The 18,615-nt window shown below is 43.5% G+C and overlaps 1 pseudogene across 1 annotated transcript in view; it reads right to left on the minus strand.

Moving 5' to 3' along the window:
- LOC147005152 (uncharacterized) overlaps nt 1–18,615 on the minus strand; it is a 42,262-nt pseudogene that overhangs the window by 759 nt on the left and 22,888 nt on the right. The window contains exon 2 of the transcript XR_015046937.1: nt 787–850. The product of XR_015046937.1 is annotated as an uncharacterized LOC147005152 (transcript). The remainder of the gene's footprint in view (nt 1–786; nt 851–18,615) is intronic.

Here is an 18,615-nt window from a genome sequence, read left to right on the forward strand (position 1 = left end):
AGAAGGGGGGGGAGGAGGAAGAGGAGGAGAGGGAGGAGGAGGAGGAGGAGGAGAAGGAGGAGGAGGAGGAGGAGGAGGAGGAGGAGGAGGAGAAGAAGAAGAAGAAGAAGAAGAAGAAGAAGAAGAAGAAGAAGAAGAAGAAGAAGAAGAAGAAGAAGAAGAAGAAGAAGAAAGAAGAAGAAGAAAACAACAACAACAACAACAACAAAAGTCTTGGATTCGCTTCTGAATCTTCTGGCAGAGGGGGAAATGGGTTGACAGGTGGTGGTGAGCCACCATGTGGGTGTTGGGAATTGAACCCTGGTCCTCTCTTAACACTGTGCCCTTCTCTAGTTGCAAAAAAAACAAAAACAAAACAAAAAGAAAAGAAAAGAAAAAAAAAATCTTAAAGGCCTGGATTCTGCCAAGAGAAGCAGGTTATATTGTGACACTTATTTTCAGCAAGCCAAGAATAAGCACTTGTTTATTTTATGTACATGAGTACACTGTCTTTGTCTTCAGACACACCAGAAGTGGGCATCGGATCCCATTATAAATGGTTGTGAGCCATCATGTGGTTGCTGGGAATTGAACTCAGGACCTCTGTAAGAGCAGTCAGTGCTCTTAACCGCTGAGCCATCTCTCTAGCCACTCCTGAAGCTCTTGTACCAAGCTCTGGCCAACATGAAACATTTGACTGATAGTGTTGTGCTACTATCATGGTGTAAGGGGCATTGCTATGGCCATAGCTTAAATTGCACCTTTTCGTCATTGATCATTAATATCTGTCACACTGATGTTTCATACCTGGTTTCAGCTGTGAGGTTGAGAGTCCTTTTGCAGTGTTGAAATCCTTACTTTCCTGCAGAAGCTGTAGAGATGTAAGGAGTATCATTTGAGCAAATCCAGTCTTCCTTAGTCATTGGCATAGTTTGTTTCTGGGCTGCTCTATGCAGTAAATTTTGTCTCCAACTTAATGAGATGATGGGACTTTTAAGACATTGAGCCAAGTGGGAAGCCTTGGTCCACTGTGGGTGTGTCCTTAGTAGGGATTGCTGGGATCTCAGAGAGGTGGAAAGGGCTTCCTCTGTGTATTCCTATGAGGTGTTTTATCTCCACACTCGCACAAAAGCAATGGGAACAAATTAACTATAGAGTGCAGCTTCCAAAGCTACAAACCAAAATAAACTATTCCTCTTTTTAAGGTGATTACCTGAGGGATTTTATTATAGCATTGGAAAGCTGAGGCATGCAGCAATAGAAGGACTCCATGTAACTGTGACTCAGTATATGTAGACTTAATCTAAAATACTATCAGAGAGGGACTGAGAGATGGCTCAGCAGTGTTGGCTGTTCTTCCAGAGGGTTCTGGCTGGTCCCCAACATGCACATGGCAGCTCACACCATCTCTAACTCCAGTTCTAGGGAACCTGCTGCCCACTTCTGATTTCCTCAGGTACCAGACACTTCTCTAGCACATAGACATACATGTAGACAAAGCTCCCATACATAAAAAAAGGGGGGGGTGTAAAAGGAAAGAAAACAGAAAGAAAAATCTCCTGTGGAAGAATTTTCACTATTTTGTTATAAACTAAGAGGGCAAAAAGTTTGAGACAGTTTAAATTACTTGGATCCAGCAGTGAGAATGAACAAAGGGCAGGAAGGGATGGTGGTGCGCGCCTTTAATCCCCTTATTGGGGAGGGAGGGGCAGGTGGATCTCCGTGAGTTCAAAGCTAGCCTGGTCTACAAAGAGAGTTCCAAGTCAGCCAGGACTATAGAGAGAAACCTTACCAAAAGAAAGAAAGAAAGAAAGAAAGAAAGAAAGAAAGAAAGAAAGAAAGAAAGAAAGAAAGAAAGAGAAAGAAAGAAAGGAAGGAAGGAAGAAAGAGAAAGAAAGAAAGTAGGAAAGGAAGGAAGGAAGGAAGAAAGAGAGAGAGAGAAAGAAAGAAAGAAAGAAAGAAAGAAAGAGAAAGAAAGAAAGGAAGGAAGGAAGAAAGAGAAAGAAAGAAAGAAAGAAAGAAAGAAAGAAAGAAAGAAAGAAAAAGGAAGGAAGGAAGGAAGGAAGGAAGAAAGAAAGAAAGAAAGAAGAAACGGAAGGAAGGAAGAGAGAGAGAGAGAGAAAGGAAGGAAGGAAGGAAGGAAGGAAGGAAGGAAGGAAGGAAGGAAGGAAAGGATATTTGGTAATATTTTGAAAGTACAGACCAAAAGCAGAGAAAACTTACCCCTAAATTAAAGGAAACACTGTAACAGTGGTGGCCTGCTTTTCCCACCGTAAGACAGACCCTATTAAGGAACATAGGACCAGACAGTCATTTCCAACGATTAAACCATAAAACTACTGAGAAATAGAAGGCCAGAGAGACAGACTGTGGTTAAGGCCTGAATAAGCACAACAGAAACAGAACACTCGGTCCTTGGCTTGGCAAAGTAGTTCTCCCAAATATTGGAAACCACATTGAGCAACAGCCTTTTTAAATTATGAATGTTCTGTCAGCCGGTTACTTGCAAGGAGCGTGAAGAGTGAGACAGTGAGGCTCAGGAGTCGTCAGCCACCATCAGGTGAGCACTTGCCTTGTGCCTGGCCTTGACCTGGGCTAGGAAGAGTATTTGACTCTTCCAACAGCTCTCCTAATCACATTACTATTAATGCACTGAGTGTGACGGTGCATGCCAATAATCCCAGGTTTGGAGAGGCAGAGATAGGAGAACTGTTGCAAGGTTGAAGCTCTGCCTTAGTCTATATAGTGAGTTCCAGGCTAGCTACAGCTACTGAGTAAGACCTTGTTTCAAAAACAAAATAAACTATCATAACTTTTATAGATAAAGAAGATGAGGAATGTAAGTTGTGTCTGTTTAGCTGGGCGGTAGTGTCCATAGGTCTTTAATACCAGCACTCCAGAAGCGGAGACATGTGGGTCTCTGAGTTGGAGGCTAGCCTGGTCTACAGATTGAGAACAGACCGAAAAACCAAACCAAATAACCAAACAACAACAGCAACAAAACCCTAAACAAACGAAGAAAAACGACCACAGGGTTGGAGAGATGTCTCAGCAGTTGAGGACACTGACTGTTCTTTCAGAGACCCAGGTTCAAATCCTAGCACCCACATGGCAGCTCACCACTGTCTGTAACTCCAGAATCCAACACCCTCACACAGACATGCATGCTCACACAGACATGGATGCTCACACAGACATGCAGGCAGGCAAAACACCAATGCACGTAAGAGGAAAATAACTAATGTTTGTTTTTTGAGACAGGGTTTTTCTGTTCATCTCTGGCTGTCTTGTTGCTTGTTCTTCAGACAAAGCTGGCCCTGAACTCAGAAATCCACCTGCCTATGCCTCCTGACTGCTGGAATCAAAGGCATGCACAACTACTGCCCGGCTGAAAGTAAATAAATTATTTTTAAAAAAACATTGCCGGGGCTGGTGAGATGGCTCAGTGGGTAAGAGCACCCGACTGCTCCTCCGGAGGTCCAGAGTTCAAATCCCGGCAACCACATGGTGGCTCACAACCATCCATAACGAGATCTGGCGCCCTCTTCTGGAGTGTCTGAAGACAGCTACAGTGTACTACATATAATAAATAAATAAATCTTTTAAAAAAAAATTGCCAGTTTTCTGACTTCAGAGTCAGAACTAACTCTCTCTTTCTTGTGTGTGGATGTGTGAATAAATACATACATGGGTCTAAGTGCACTGTATGACAGTGTAGGTATTCCTGTTCGTGAGAGTGTGTGGAGGTCAGAAGCTGATATCAAGTGTCTTCCTCTATTGCTCTTCACTGTAGTGTAGACAGGTCTCTTACTGAACCTGTAGTTCAGCACTTTGGCAAGACTGGCTGGCTAGCACACTCCAGAACTCCCCCTGTTTCCTATAACCTAATGCTAGGGTTACAAAGTGTGCCACCACTGGCTTTTTGCGTGAGTACAGAGGACCTGACCTCAGGTCTTCATGCTTGTACTTGGTGCACTTTACTGATTGAGGCATGCTGGAAGATAGCTGCTCACACTGTGAACCCCAAGGTTGTGTTTCTCGTTGTGCTGTGGTTCAGTCCTTACCATGCACCTTTAATCCCTCTGGCTGGAATACAGACGCACCCTTAGTATACATCTTTAATCCCAAACAATGAAGGTAAAGTTAGTTAGCTAGCAGAAGCCACGTTTGAAAGTGATGTCTCATTGAGTGGCAGACAAAGTGACAAATCAAAGATCTGACAGAATAGGATCTGCCCAACTCTCAGGAGAAGAGAGGGGAAAGGGAAGCTAAGTAGTTTAAGAGAGCTGCACTTAAGAGAGCTGTGGAGAGGGGGGGAGGGGGAGGGGAAGGAAAGAGGAGAGAAGGGAGGGGAAGAGGAGTGGGGAGAGGGAGAAAGAGGACTGGGACATTTGTACAGAGACAGGCTGTAGAGTGCATGCCTCTGAAGGCCAAAAGGAGGTGCTGGATCCCCTGTTACTGGAATTACAGACTTCTTATTTGGATGGCGGTGCAAACTTCAGCACTTGGGAGGCAGAGGCAGGTAGATCTCTGTGAGTTTAAGGCCAGCCTGGTCTATGGTTCCAGTACAGCCAGGGCTTTATACAGAGAAACTCTGTCTTGAAAAACAATAAACAAAGAAACAAACAGACTTCTGAGACATTTGAACCTGGGCTTCAGAGGCAACTGTAGCTGTTACTTTGGATCCACATCTGACTTTCTTGGCCCTGTCTCACCTTTCTTTGCTGTCTTCCAGCACCCTGGCCCTCCGTTCCTCTCACAAAACACCATCATTGTAAATAATCTCAAATTCCCCCGAGTCTTCAAATTAACGTCACTGCAGATGCCCTCTGACTCTGTAGCTCTTCACTCTGGAATCACATTCCTGCCTGCTTTCTAGACTCGCTCTACTGGGCTTTGTGATTATTTTCTCTGTGTTGTTCTCCTTTGCTGAGGGCTCCCTTTATTATCTCTGGATGCTAGCCAGTCCCCTTGCCTTGCTAGTGACTTGATTGATAGAAGCACAAACATTTCTTCTGGTCCCAAGGAATAGTTCAGAGTTGATCTAAATGAGACCCAATCTAAGCACTGAAAGTGAGATCTAGGGGAGAGATGACCTCTTTCCCCAACATAGCGACAAGCAGGAGGAGGGAGTGACTAGAAGAGTAAAGGCATTTTTAAAAAACAAACATTCTCTCTGTCTGAGAGAGAGAGAGAGAGAGCCACAATGAGCATGTGAAAGTCAAATAATAACTTGGGAGTCAATTCTAGCCTCCCTCCATAGGTTCTGGGGATTGAATTCAGGTCATCAGACTTGCAGGACAAGGCTGTTACACTCTGAGCCATCTTGCCAGCCTAGTTTTAGCGTTCTTCAATACCAGCATAAGGAAAAATGTCGACATGGGGAAGAAAGCAGACAAGAGTTCAGAGAATCACTAGAAAATGGAACTGGAGCCACTGTGGGTCAATCTGAGAACCTATTCCACCTTTCAAATTTGTGGGCCAAATATCGTCCTTAGCCAATGTGTTTAGCCAATATGAGTAGGAGCTTTTGTCTCTTGTATTCAGGTTCATTAAAAGATAAACACATTCAAGAAGATCCCTGCCCGGCACAAAATCTGCAGAAGTGATTGCATTAGGTTTCTCTAAATCGTTTTGGATGCCTTTCTGTTCCAGTCACCACGTCCTGTTTCTTCTGTCTCCATAACATGCCTTGTTAGTTCCTGCTTCTCATCCCAGTTACTACCCCCCAGGAGCACCCCCCTCATCACCACCCCATACAGTCTACAACCAAACTTTTCACCAGAGCCCTTGGGCTTTGATTCTTTCCTCTTCAGTGAAGTCACTCAAGCTCTTTCTGTTATCATCTTCCAATGTCACCACCTTGCAGAGGATGCAAGGAGGAACTAGGGATAGATATGCCTCTCATTCTAGCACTCCTGGGGATGAAGCAGGAGGGTGGTGAATTTGAGACCAGCCAGGGATACATAGTTAAAATTTGTCTTAAAACACACAGAAAAGGGGCTGGAGAGATGGCTCAGAGGCTAAGAGCACTGACTGCTCTTCCAAAGGTCCTGAGTTCAAATCCCAGCAACCACATGGTGGCTCACAACCATCCTAATGAGATCCGATGCCCTCTTCTGGTGTGTCTGAGAGACAGCTACAGTGTACTTAGATATAATAATAAATCTTTAAACACACACACAGAGACACACACACACAGAAAAGGGGAGTGGAGAGATGGCTAAGTTGGTAAAGTGTTTAGGATATATCCATGAGGACCTAGGTTCAGATCCTACCACCTGTGTAAAGGCCAGTCACTGTAAACAGCGTAGTGGAGTTGGGGGTGGAGTAGGGGATGGGAGAGATGAGAAGATGAGGCACATGACAACCTGGATGACAGATAGGCTGCTAGCCAGCCAGCATAGTTGAATCTGGGAACTCTAGGTTCAGTGAGGGTCCTGGTTGGTTTTGTTTTCAACTTGATACAAGCTAGTGGTGTCTGAGAAAAGGAGCCTCAACTGAGAGAATGTCACTATCAGATTGCCCATAGGTAAGTCTCTTGGGAGTTTTCTTGATTAATGATTGATATAATAGAGCCCAGCCCACGGTAGTGGTGCCACCCCTGGGCAGGTGGTCCTAGGTTGCTTAAGAAAGCAGGCTTAGCTGGGCAGTGGTGGCACACACCTTTAATCCCAGTACTTGGGAGGTAGAGGCAGCACATTTCTGAGTTTGAGGCCAGCCTGAGCTACAGAGTGAGTTCCAGGACAGCCAGGGCTACACAGAGAAACCCTGTCTCAAAAACAAAAACAAAAAACAAACAAACAAACAAATAGGGCTGGAGAGATGGCTTAAATGGTAAGAGAATTGACTGTTCTTCCAGAGGTCCTAAGTTCAAATCCCAGCAACCACATGGTGGCTCACAACCATCTGTAATGGGATCCAATGCATTCTTCCAGTGTGTGTGTGAAGACAGCTGTAGTATACTCACATAAATAAAAAAAATAATAAATCTTTAAAAAAAAAAAAAGAAAAAGAAAACTCAACACTCTAGATCCTACACAGGGTAGAGAAAAACATTAAAACAAACAAACAAACAAACAAACCAAAAAAGAAAAAAGAAAAGAAAAGAACACAGGCTTAGCAAGCCATAGGAAGCAAGCCAGTAGGCAGCACTCTTTCATGGTATCTGCTTTAGTTCCTGCTTCCAGGTTCCTGCCCTGGCTTCCTGCCTTGGCTTCCCCTGATGACCTGTAAGCCAAATAAACCCTTTCTTCTCCAAGTTTGGTCATGGTCTTTATCACAGCTACAGAAACCTAGGTTAGACAGTGATAGAATCTGTCACAAACATAAGGTGAAAAGTGACTAAGGAAGGCAGCCATTGTTGACCTCTGGCCTCTATATTGATAAGTGAATAAATCTGCCTACTCCACACACCTAGCTGGGACAGAAGGGAGGAAGACACCTGCATTCCCCTTCAGTTACTATATGATTGACATAAACCACAGTGACATGAGTCTGTAATCCCAGCCCTCAGAAAGCGGAGGCAGGAGAATTGCCTGTTAGCTAAAGGCTGAAAGTTGGAAGCCACAGGTCTACATAGTAAGTTCTAGCCTAGCCGGGCATGGTGGCACACGCCTTTAATCCCAGTATCTGGAGGCAGAGGCAGGCGGATTTCTGAGTTCGAGGCCAGCCTGGTCTACAAAGTGAGTTCCAGGACAGCCAGGGCTACACAGAGAAACCCTGTCTCGAAAAAACCACAAAAAAAAAAAAAAAAAAAATTAAAAAAAAAATCTCAAAGGCTTTAGGCAGAGGATCATGAGTTCAAGTCTAGCCTGTACTATGTGGAAATAAAAGGTGAGAGCTGGAGAGAGTGGAAGAGGCTGGTGGCCTACATGCTCGGCTCAATTGTCAGCACCTACTGGTCTTCTGTGTCACTCATTGCACAGGCAAGGAGTAGAACTGGCTCAGCAGGAAATGGGCTGTGGCACACTCAGGAGCCTCCTCTCCCCTACTGTACACAAAGACACTTTTTAAATAAGTCTTTGAAAAGGAAGTAGGACTTGATTGTCTGAAATGTCAGTTTGACAGAAGACTGGTTATTGAGAAACTGTTCTGCCCAGATGTTTCAACCTCCAGTGCAATGCTCCATCATCTAGTTGGAATATTTGATGTTTGTGACATGGTTCACATACTTTCCCAAGACCCCCAACTTTGACTCTCTCCATATTCTGAGACACAGCTACACACCAAACATATTGTATTTGCTTTGGACACGTCAGTGACTTTCAGATCCTGTTTCCTTCCCAAGGTGATTAACAAAGAGTAACCGATGAACAGATGTCAACCCCAGGAAGCTTCTTGGAACTTAAATCATATCCTAACCAGCTCTCTGGCTCCCCCGAGTTTCCTTGATTTGTTAAGAATTAAAGAGGTGTGTCTGTGTGTGTGTGTGTGTGTGTGTGTGTGTGTGTGTGTGTGTGTGTTTGTGTGTGAGAGAGAGAGAGAGAGAGAGAAGCACCTTTTTAAAATGTGCATCAAGTGGACTGGAGAGATAGCTCAAAGTTTGGACAGCTGCTGTTCTTTCAGACAACCCAAGCTCTTCTTCTGGCCACTGTGGACATCTGCCCATTCACACCCATATATGGTCACACAGACACCCCTTACACCCACTGGGAAAAAAAAATCAAACAACAATTAAACGAACAAAAATGCATCACTTGGGTCACCGAGATGCTCCGTGGATAAAAGTGCTTTCTGACATCCCGGAGAATCTGAGTTCAATTTCTGGGATCCCTATGATGGAGGGAGACAGCCAACTCCCAAAACTCTGAATTCCAATGTGCTGGAATGCAGTGGTGTGTGCATGCACACACTAAGTTCAATAACAAAAAGCCCACCAAGCACTAGATGTGGTGGCACAATAGACTGTGGTGGCACAGTGTTGTAACCTTAGATCTTGGGAGGTAAAGGCAGGAGGATCAGGTTGTCCTTTACCATGGAAGTTCAAAGCCATCCTGAAACACATTTCTGTCAACCCTGTCTAAACAATCAAGTTACTAAAATCAAACAACCCATGCCAGCTCAGTTTACCATCCTTCAGCATCCTTTTAACCCCTGAGTCTCACCTGAGGAAGTGCTCAGACACAATCACCGGTTCCTTCTTACCAACCCATTCAATCAAATCAGCTTTGCATATCCATGGGAACCCCAATCCCCCATTCTTGTCTTCCTTCCTCACCGATCCTGACGCATTTCTAGTCTTCTCCCTTTATAAATGAGTTTCTTGGTACAGCACAGCCAAGAACCATGGCAAGGAAATCAGTCCCCAGGCTGTGTGAAGTTCATTTGCTTTCACTTGTTTTCTTCCCTCTGCCTGCTTCTCCTTACCGCCTCTTGCAGCTTTCTGGTTTCTATGCCTGTTTTATTGCCTTCACATTTTTCAGTATTACCTCAGTGCCCCTCCCTTCCTCGTTAGCTTTGAATTGCTGAGTACATTGTGGAAGTGTACATTTTAAAATTTGTCAGAATGTACTTTTGTTCAAAGTCTTGATTAGAAATTGGGCTAGAGGAGAAATGTCAGAATCAAGGAATGTGTTCTGGTCACTTTCTGCCTCTGTAGAGACACGGTGCCTTCTGTGTTATAACCACAGTTTGTATTTACACCATGTTTTCGTGCACAAGCTTATCCTCATTTCGTGACAAGGGAAAAGTCACGAAGCCTCAGCTTACGGGTGGGTTTCTAACGGTGGTCTGTGATGGTTACGTTTCACTGTCCACTTGATTTGATTTAGAATCTGGGAAACATATCTCTGGGTATGTCTCTGAGGATTTTTTTCCAGGGGGGTGTAAGAGAAAAAGAATGACCAACTCTGAGTGTGAGTTACACCATTCCACAGTCCAGCACTGAACAGTAAGGGGACAGAGGAAGAAGCCAGCAAAGCTCAGGCGTTTCCCTCTGCTTTCCTGGTGGCAGATGTGATGGGACTGCTCACTCAGAGTCCTATGTCCATAGGTAGAGTTGCTCTTGCAATGGTCCCCAGAGGAGCCCTTCCTTCCTTAAACTGATAGGGCATCCTATGACTGTAAAAAGGAAAGTAATGAACACAGAAAACTGGTACCAGGAGTGGGATATCACAGCGGTGATAAACTCGATCACATGGTATTTAAGCTCTGGACTGGCTATTCAGAAGGAATGTGGGGCATTTTCAGGGTAGAGAACACCTAAATATGGGAAGCAGAGCTAGCTAATGAGGCCATTCTGGTCAGAGTTCAGAAGACCAGGACAGACTGGTGAGAGAACTGTGGTTGGTAAAGACAGCTCATGAAACTTTAGAGGGAAATAAAGACTCTACTGGGAACTAGGCTGGAGGTCATTTACATTCTGAAAAACACTCTGGCTGTATTCTAAAGCTTTGAGTTTAGAAGAATTTAAAAGCAATACCTTTTGCAGGAGAGGCATGAGGGGTGGTGGTGCATGCCTTTAGGCCTAGGATTAACACTGGCTTTTGGGTGGTAAACAGTCAGATCTGGCAACAAACTTATCACTCTTTATATTGCTGCCAGGATGTCCTTGAAAAGATCTTTCTTTTACTATAACATTTTTACATTCAAAACCGTATCTAGGAAGAAGTTTAAATTACATATAACCCCCACAATCCACCTTTTACATTGAAGCTATTTTTTAAAAAGATGTATTTATTTTTATGTTATGTGTCTGAGTGTTCTGTCTGCATGTGTATGTGTATACTGCGTGTGTGCTTGGTGCCCATGGAAGACAGAAGAGGGTGTTGGTCTCCTGGGGTGGCAGACGGCTGTGAGTTGCTCTGTGGATGCTGGGAATCCAATCTGGCTCCTCTGCAGACACAGCAAGTGGTTTTTGGTTTGTTTTGCTTTGGTTTTTTTGTTTTGTTTTGTTTTGTTTTTTTACAGATGCTAATTGAACATCTTTCTCTTTATAACTACAGTCTTCTTGTTAATAACAGAAAACATTTCTTTTTTTTCTTTTTTCTTTTCTTTTTTTAATTAGGTATTTTCCTCATTTACATTTCCAATGCTATCCCAAAAGTCCCCCATACCTTCCCCCCCACCCCCCTACCCACTCACTCCCACTTTTTGGCCCTGGCGTTCCCCTGTACTGGGGCATATAAAGTTTGCATGTCCAATGGGCCTCTCTTTCCAGTAATGGCCGACTAGACCATCTTTTGATACATATGCAGCTAGAGTCAAGAGCTCTGGGGTATGTTTTGCTTTGTTTTAAGATTTATTTATTTTATGTATATGAGTACACTGTTGCTGTCTTCAGACACACCAGGAGAGGGCATCAGATCCCATTACAGATGGTTGTGAGCCACCATGTGGTTGCTGGGGATTGAACTCAGGACCTTCAGAACAGCAGTCAGTGCTCTTAACCGCTGAGCCATCTCTCTAGCCCCCACCTGACACACTCAGCATCACTATCAATCATTGTTTCCTGCCTGCAAGACCTTTCTGCCTGTCTGAAACACCTTTTCTACCTTATCTGCTTGTTTGGTACCTATGTATCTTTTCAGATATCCTTACAGCTGGGTCAACAGGAGGTGGAGGCAGAAGGGTCAGAAGTTCAAGGTCATCATTGGATGCACAGTGTTCTGGGCCAGCCTGGGCCACCTGAGACCCAGTCTCCACAGGTTTTCTGGTCCTACATTCACTTGTCTCCTACAGTTTCCTGTACCTGACAGCGAGAACAAACCCTCCCAGTCCTTGCCTCCACAGGAGCTTCTGCATCACACACAACACTGGAATTCTTTCTTCACTGTCTTGTTTACTGACATCTGGCAACTAGATGTTAGCATCTTTAAGGCAGATACTGTCTCACAGTTATAACCCAAGAACAAGTCACACAAAGAGAACTCAGGGAGGGTAGAGAAGAAATTAAACGCCAAAAATGTCAAGCATAAACTCTGCAGTGGCTGACTGAAGACGCCCATGGAGTGAAATGACTATGAGCGGCCTCTTGAGATTTCAAATTGCATAAATGATGCAATTACCCACAAAGCTTCCACTCTTTGATTTCTTGCTAACAATTCAATATATGGAAAGTCAGATCAACTCATAAAATATAAGATTAGGGGCTGGTGAGATGGCTCAGTGGTTAAGAGTGCCGACTGCTCTTCCAAAGGTCCTGAGTTCAAATCCCAGCAACCACATGGTGGCTCACAACCATCTGTAATGAAATCTGATGCCCTCTTCTGGAATGTCTGAAGACAGCTACAGTGTACTTACATATAATAAATAAATAAATAAATAAATAAATAAATAAATAAATAAATAAATAAATAAATATTTTTTAAAAAGAAAAAAGAAAAAAATATAAGATTAGCTTATCTCCCCAGATAATTTCCAAACACTTGAAAGAGGGGGAAATGTTATAAACAAAATTTCCACTATTAAAATAGCATCTTCTTTAATCCCAGCACTCGGGAGGCAGAGGCAGGTGGATTTCTGAGTTCGAGGCCAGCCTGGTCTACAGAGTGAGTTCCAGGACAGCCAGGGCTATACAGAGAAACCCTGTCTTGAAAAACAAACAAAACAAAACAAAACAAAAAAAAAAATAGCATTTTGCTGGGGCTGGAGAGATGGCTCAGTGGTTAAGAACACCAACTGCTCTTCCAGGGGTCCTGAGCTCATAACCATCTGTATGCCCTCTTCTGCTGTGTTTGAAGAGAGCAATGATGTATTCATATACATAAAATAAATATCTTAAAAAATACCATCTTGCCTTTTTCCTGAATTATTATTATTTTGTACTTTGAGACATAGAACTCTTTTTTTAATTTTTAAAAAAGATTTTATTTATTTATTTTATATATGTGATGACTACACTGTAACTGTCTTCAGACACACCAGAAGAGGGCATCGGATCTCATCACAGATGGTTGTGAGCCACCATATGGTTGCTGGGAATTGAATTCAGGACCTCTGGAAGAGCAGTCAGTGCTCTTAACCTGTGAGCCATCTCTCCAGCCCCCATAGAACTCTTTTTGTTTCTACCTTTTCTTCTCTTTCTCCTCCTCTTCCTCTTGTTCTTTGTTCTTTTTTTTCCCTAGTGTGTCACCGCTGCTGCCACCACCGCCCCACCACCAAGCCATTTCAAGTTCTTCAAGCAAAGCAGACAGGTAAAACATTGCCAGAGCTCTCCGTGTTCTCTCATCCTTACCTATTTGCACTTAATTTCCCCCTCAAGGTGCAGGCCTTACCTTCCAATCTGAGGGAAATTATTTGTGATGGGAAAGGGAAGTTCAGTAGAGGCTGATTAATTTTGCTTTTTTCTGTCATCTGTCATCACTGTACTTTCTGCTCCTTGTTGGTCTTGCTTGCAACATCAATTTTCCTGACATTTGCATATACTGCTAAACATGCCGTTAGTATAAGCTTGTGCTTCTGGACTAGCCTACTAAATGCATCATAGTGAGTTTTATAAAGACCTTACTTTCAAATATTTCAGCCACTCCAAAATGTATTTACTGTTGTTCTCTAATATAACAAGTAATAATTATAACCCATGAATATTCTTTTTTATAAAGTATTCTACTTGTGGGGGCTGGTGAGATGGCTCAGTGGGTAAGAGCACCCGACTGCTCTTCCAAAGGTCCAGAGTTCAAATCCCAGCAACCACATGGTGGCTCACAACCATCCGTAACGAGATCTGGCGCCCTCTTCTGGAGTGTCTGAAGACAGCTACAGTGTACTTACATATAATAAATAAATAAATCTTTAAAAAGTATTCTACTTGTAACAGTTAGTCTAAAATACAGAGTTTTAGACAGTAATATACCTGCCTTATTATTGAAATGGGGTACTTTAAAAATAACTGGAATAAGCTGGGCGTGGTGGTGCACGCCTTTAATCCCAGTACTCGGGAGGCAGAGGCAGGTGGATTTCTGAGTTCAAGACCAACCTGGTCTACAGAGTGAGTTCCAGGACAGCCAGGGCTACCCAGAGAAACTCTGTCTCAAAACAAAAACAAAAACAAACAAACAAACAAACACTTGATAAGAGTAGGGGGGACCAGCAGTTGATGAGAGCAGAGGGGACCAAATGACTGAAAGGGACAAATGCCTTCATTTTCTAAAAAAGAAAAAAACAGTCAAACTGTGGCCACTTTTTCTTGGCAAAATTCTGGAACAGATAATTAGATGGATGTCTTGTGAGTGTTTAGGATGGAAATGGGTTGGGCGGCATGGGCTGGGTTGAGTGCTCTTGACTGGGATGGAACTTAGTGGGAGAGAGCATACACGAGACTCTTGATCTGACCCTCAACATCACAAAAAAGGTTATAACAAAATAATAATAATATAATAATGGAAGAGAGGGCCAATGGGCTGGCTCATCAGGAAAAGCTGCCTGCTACTAAGCCTGATCTTAGTTCCATTCTGAGGATCCACTGGGGGGTAGAAGGAGAGAACCAATTTCTGCCAGCTGCCCCCTGTGAACTGTAGTGTATCCCGGACACAAACACATAATAAATTTGAAAAATATAATTAGAAGATTAAAAAAGCAATATAGCCAACATTGGGAGGGAATCAAAGCATTTGTGCTAAGATAAGAAACAGATTAAGTGTCCACTTCCTGTTCTCTTATATAATATGGTGCTTGAAATCTTATTTTATTTTATTTTTTGGTTTTTCGAGACAGGGTTTCTCTGTATAGCCCTGGCTGTCCTGGAACTCACTTTGTAGACCAGGCTGGCCTCGAACTCAGAAATCCGCCTGCCTCTGCCTCCCGAGTGCTGGGATTAAAGGCGTGCGCCACCACGCCCGGCTTGAAATCTTGTCTAGAGCAGTAAGACAGAAAAAAATAACAGGGCTACAAACAGGAAAGGAACAAACCAAACAATCCCCAGCTATATTTAAGAGACCACACAGACTTCACTAGAAAACTCTTAGAATTGAAAACATTTTCAGCAAACAACCAAGGTACAAAATCAGCACTCAAGAACCAGTAACCTCGCCGGGCAGTGGTGGTGCACGCCTTTAATCCCAGTATTTGGGAGGCAGAGGTAGGTGGATTTCTGAGTTCGAGGCTAGCCTGGTCTACAAAGTGAGTTCCAGGATAGCCAGGGCTATACAGAAAAACCCTGTCTCGAAAAAACCAAAAAAAAAAAAAACAAAAAAAAACAAAAAAAAAAAACCCAAAAACTTGGGGGAGAGACTGATGACAGTCAATAATGTGACTGCTGTGCATGGCCGATGACATATGATGTTCACATACCCATCACGCATGTAAAGCTACATGCTTTGGTGTATCCCTGTGTTCTCAGTGCTGTGAGGCCCAGGAGAATGTTGGCACATACTGGTCGTCTGGGCAGGCCAGATCAACAGTACAGAGTAATTGAGGAAGACACCCAAGACTGACCTCTAGCCTCATCGTGCATGTGCACATACAAGAATAAAATGAAGTGGGCCAGGTGTGACGTCTCATGCCTTTAACCCCAGCACTTGGGAGGCAAAGGCAAGTGGATCTCTGTTGTGTTCAAGGTCAGCCTAGTCTACATAGAGAGTTCCAGGCCAGCCAGGTTAAACAGTGAGACTGTGCTTCGAACTGGGCATACATTCCACAGTGGATTGAAGTTGTCCTGGGAAACAGGAAATATCTTACAACTTTGCCCTACCCCATTTGCCACTCCAAATGACGTCCATCCTCCTCTCTGCCACATAGCACCGTGTGGCACCTGCTTGAACCTGGAGGACCTAATAAGTTTTTCAACTGAGTATTGCTTTGGCAGAATCTCACTGCATGAACTGCTGCTGCTCTCAGTGTCCCTGAGAAGCTTCTTTTTTGAACTGGGCAGTAGTCAGTGCCTAGGCTCGTAACTGGTCAAAGGGTTGAGAATACGTCACCATCACCGTCACCACCACCATCACCACTGAGTGCTCAGCCCTAGACAGGACAGCTCATTAACTCCCTCATCAGACTCAGGGAATACCAGAAAGAAATGGAAGAGCCAGAGGATGGGGGCGGGGAGTGCTGTGAGGGGCTGTCTTGCAGACTCAGTGTGGCCATTCATTTATACATTATAGCGGCTGTGGTTACCTGCACCACATCTACACAAGATGAAGCCTGAAAAAATTCCAGCACGGATGAGAAGGGGAGAACATACGATCTCACCACTAGTGAAGAGTCCTTGACAGCTGCTGGCTGCTGGTGGAGGGATAACCGTTTTCCTTTCACGGTATGGCCACTGGTATGTTGCTTATATTCCAATGTATGGGCCTACACTCATGTGAATACGAGCAGCACACATTGGACTTCATGGGCTTTTAAATTTGATTTAATAAAATGTAATTTAAAATAATTTGATTATTTTAATTTAAAATATTTTGATTATTTTTCTCTCCCCAAACTCTTCCCAGATCCTTCTCACCACCATACCCACCCACCTTTATATGCTCCCACCTTCTCTCAATAAATAAAAACAAGACAGCCTGAAATTGGGGAAGAACCTGTTGGGGGAAGGTCCAGTGTTGTTAAAGGTGGGGGAAGGAGGAGTACATATGATCAAAATACACTGCATGTATGAAATTATCAAAAAAAATCATGTTAGGGCTGGAGAGATGGCTCAGTGGTTAAGAGCACTGACTGCTTTTCCGAAGGTCCTGAGTTCAAATCCCAGCAACCACATGGTGGCTCACAACCATCCATAATGAGGTCTGATGCTCTCTTCTGGAGTGTCTGAAGCTACAGTGTACTTACATATAATAAATAAATACTTACATATAATAAATAAATAAATCTTTAAAAAATCATTTTAGAAATTCCAATTCCATTTGTCACAGAAATAGAAAACAAAACCCTGCCAGGCAGTGGTGGCACATGCCTTTAATCCCAGCACTTGGGAGGCAGAGGCAGGTGGATTTCGGAGTTCAAGGCCAGCTTGGTCTGCAGAGTGAGTTCCAGGACAGTCAGGGATACACAGAGAAACCCTGTCTCGAAAAACCAATATAAACGCTTCTTTCAGAACTCTAAATGAAAACGTGTGTTTTCAAAGCACAGTGGAAGCAAAGGCAGGCTCTGCATTCCAAGTACTCTCTGCTGACCCAGGCTTTGTTTCAACAGTGGTAGACAGAGGTGTAGGAAGCTGAGGAATAAGAACAAAAACTCACTATTATAACTCACAAACAAATAAAGACTTTAAGTTAGAATGGCTCACAGAACAAAACCTCACAAAGCTAAAAACCTGGACTGGCATGGTGCTTCCGTAGATAAAGGTGCTTCTTGTCCAGCTTGACGACCTGAGTTCAATTCCTATTACCTATATAGTAGGAGGAGGGAAATCACTCCTGCAAGTTGTTCTCTGATCAGTGCATGCGCGTGTGCAAGCACGTGTGTGTGTGTGTGTGTGTGTGTGTATGTTTGTGCACGCACACACACATAATAAATAAATGTAAATAAATAAATGTAAATATAAAAACAAGGGCTGGAGAGATGGCTCAGCAGTTAAGAGTACTGGCTGCTCTTCCAGAGGTCTTGAATTCAATTCCCAGCAACCACATGGTGGCTCACAACCATCTGTAAAGGGATCTGATGCCCTCTTCTGGTTGTCTGAAGACAGCAATAGCGACAGTGTACTCACATACATAAAATAAAAATAAAATCTTAAATAAAATAAAATAAAACTGGAGCTGAAGATGTAGCTCATTGGTAAGGCAATGCCTAGCATGCCCCAAACCCTGGGTTCAAGCCCCCATATTCCAGACGCATGCCTTTAATTCCAGTACTTAGGAGGCAAAGGCAGGTGGATCTCTGTGAGTTTGAGGCCAGCCTGCTCTGCTTGCTTTGTAGCAAGTTCCAGGTCAGCCAAGGCTATATAGTAAGACCCAGTCTCAAAACAACAACAACAACAAGAACAAACAAACAAACAACCCCAATAGTAGCAACAACAAAAGAAACTGTAAGGGGTTTGAAGATAGGAGGTCAGGACACGTGATATAAAAGTCATTGAGGGTTAAAGGTTTAAACAGGGGTGGGACAGGTGAACTGGAGAGGGTCTAGGGTAGGGATGGGTTATTCAAATCCAAGAACGTATGGAAAGTCTTTATGGAAACTTTCTGGTCATAGTGGCACATACCTTCAGTTCCAGCACTAGGGAGGAAGAGGCAGTCAGATCTCTGAATTTGAAGCCAACCTGGTCTACAGAGTGAGTTCCAGGAGAGCCAGGGCTACACAGAGAAACCCTGTCAGCAAAACAAAAACCAAAATCAACAGAAAAAGCTGTCAGGACAGGACTTGTATGTGGTGGGTGCAGTTAATTTAAATTATTTAGTGTGTGTGTGTGTGTGTGTGTGTGATATGCAGGCATGGGATTCAAACACACAAGGGCACATTTGTGCTATAGCATGCATGCGAAGGTCAGAGATCAAGTTGTTAGAATTGGTTCTGTTCACTTGGGAGGTAGAGGCAGGTGGATCTCTGCGTTCGAGGCCAGCCTGTTCTACAGAGTGAGTTCCAGGACAGCCAGGGCTACACAGAGAAACCCTGTCTCAAAAACAAAAACAAACAAAAACAAAAACAAAAACAAAAACAAAACAAACAAACAAAAAACCCAAAAAGAATTGGTTCTATCTACCATGTAACTCAAGGCTTGAATTTAATGTTAGCATTCTTTCTAGGCTCTGC

This window comes from Mus caroli, unplaced genomic scaffold (genome assembly GCF_978045245.1).
Source record: "Mus caroli unplaced genomic scaffold, Mus_caroli_1 scaffold_4, whole genome shotgun sequence".
Classification (NCBI taxonomy): domain Eukaryota; kingdom Metazoa; phylum Chordata; class Mammalia; order Rodentia; family Muridae; genus Mus; species Mus caroli.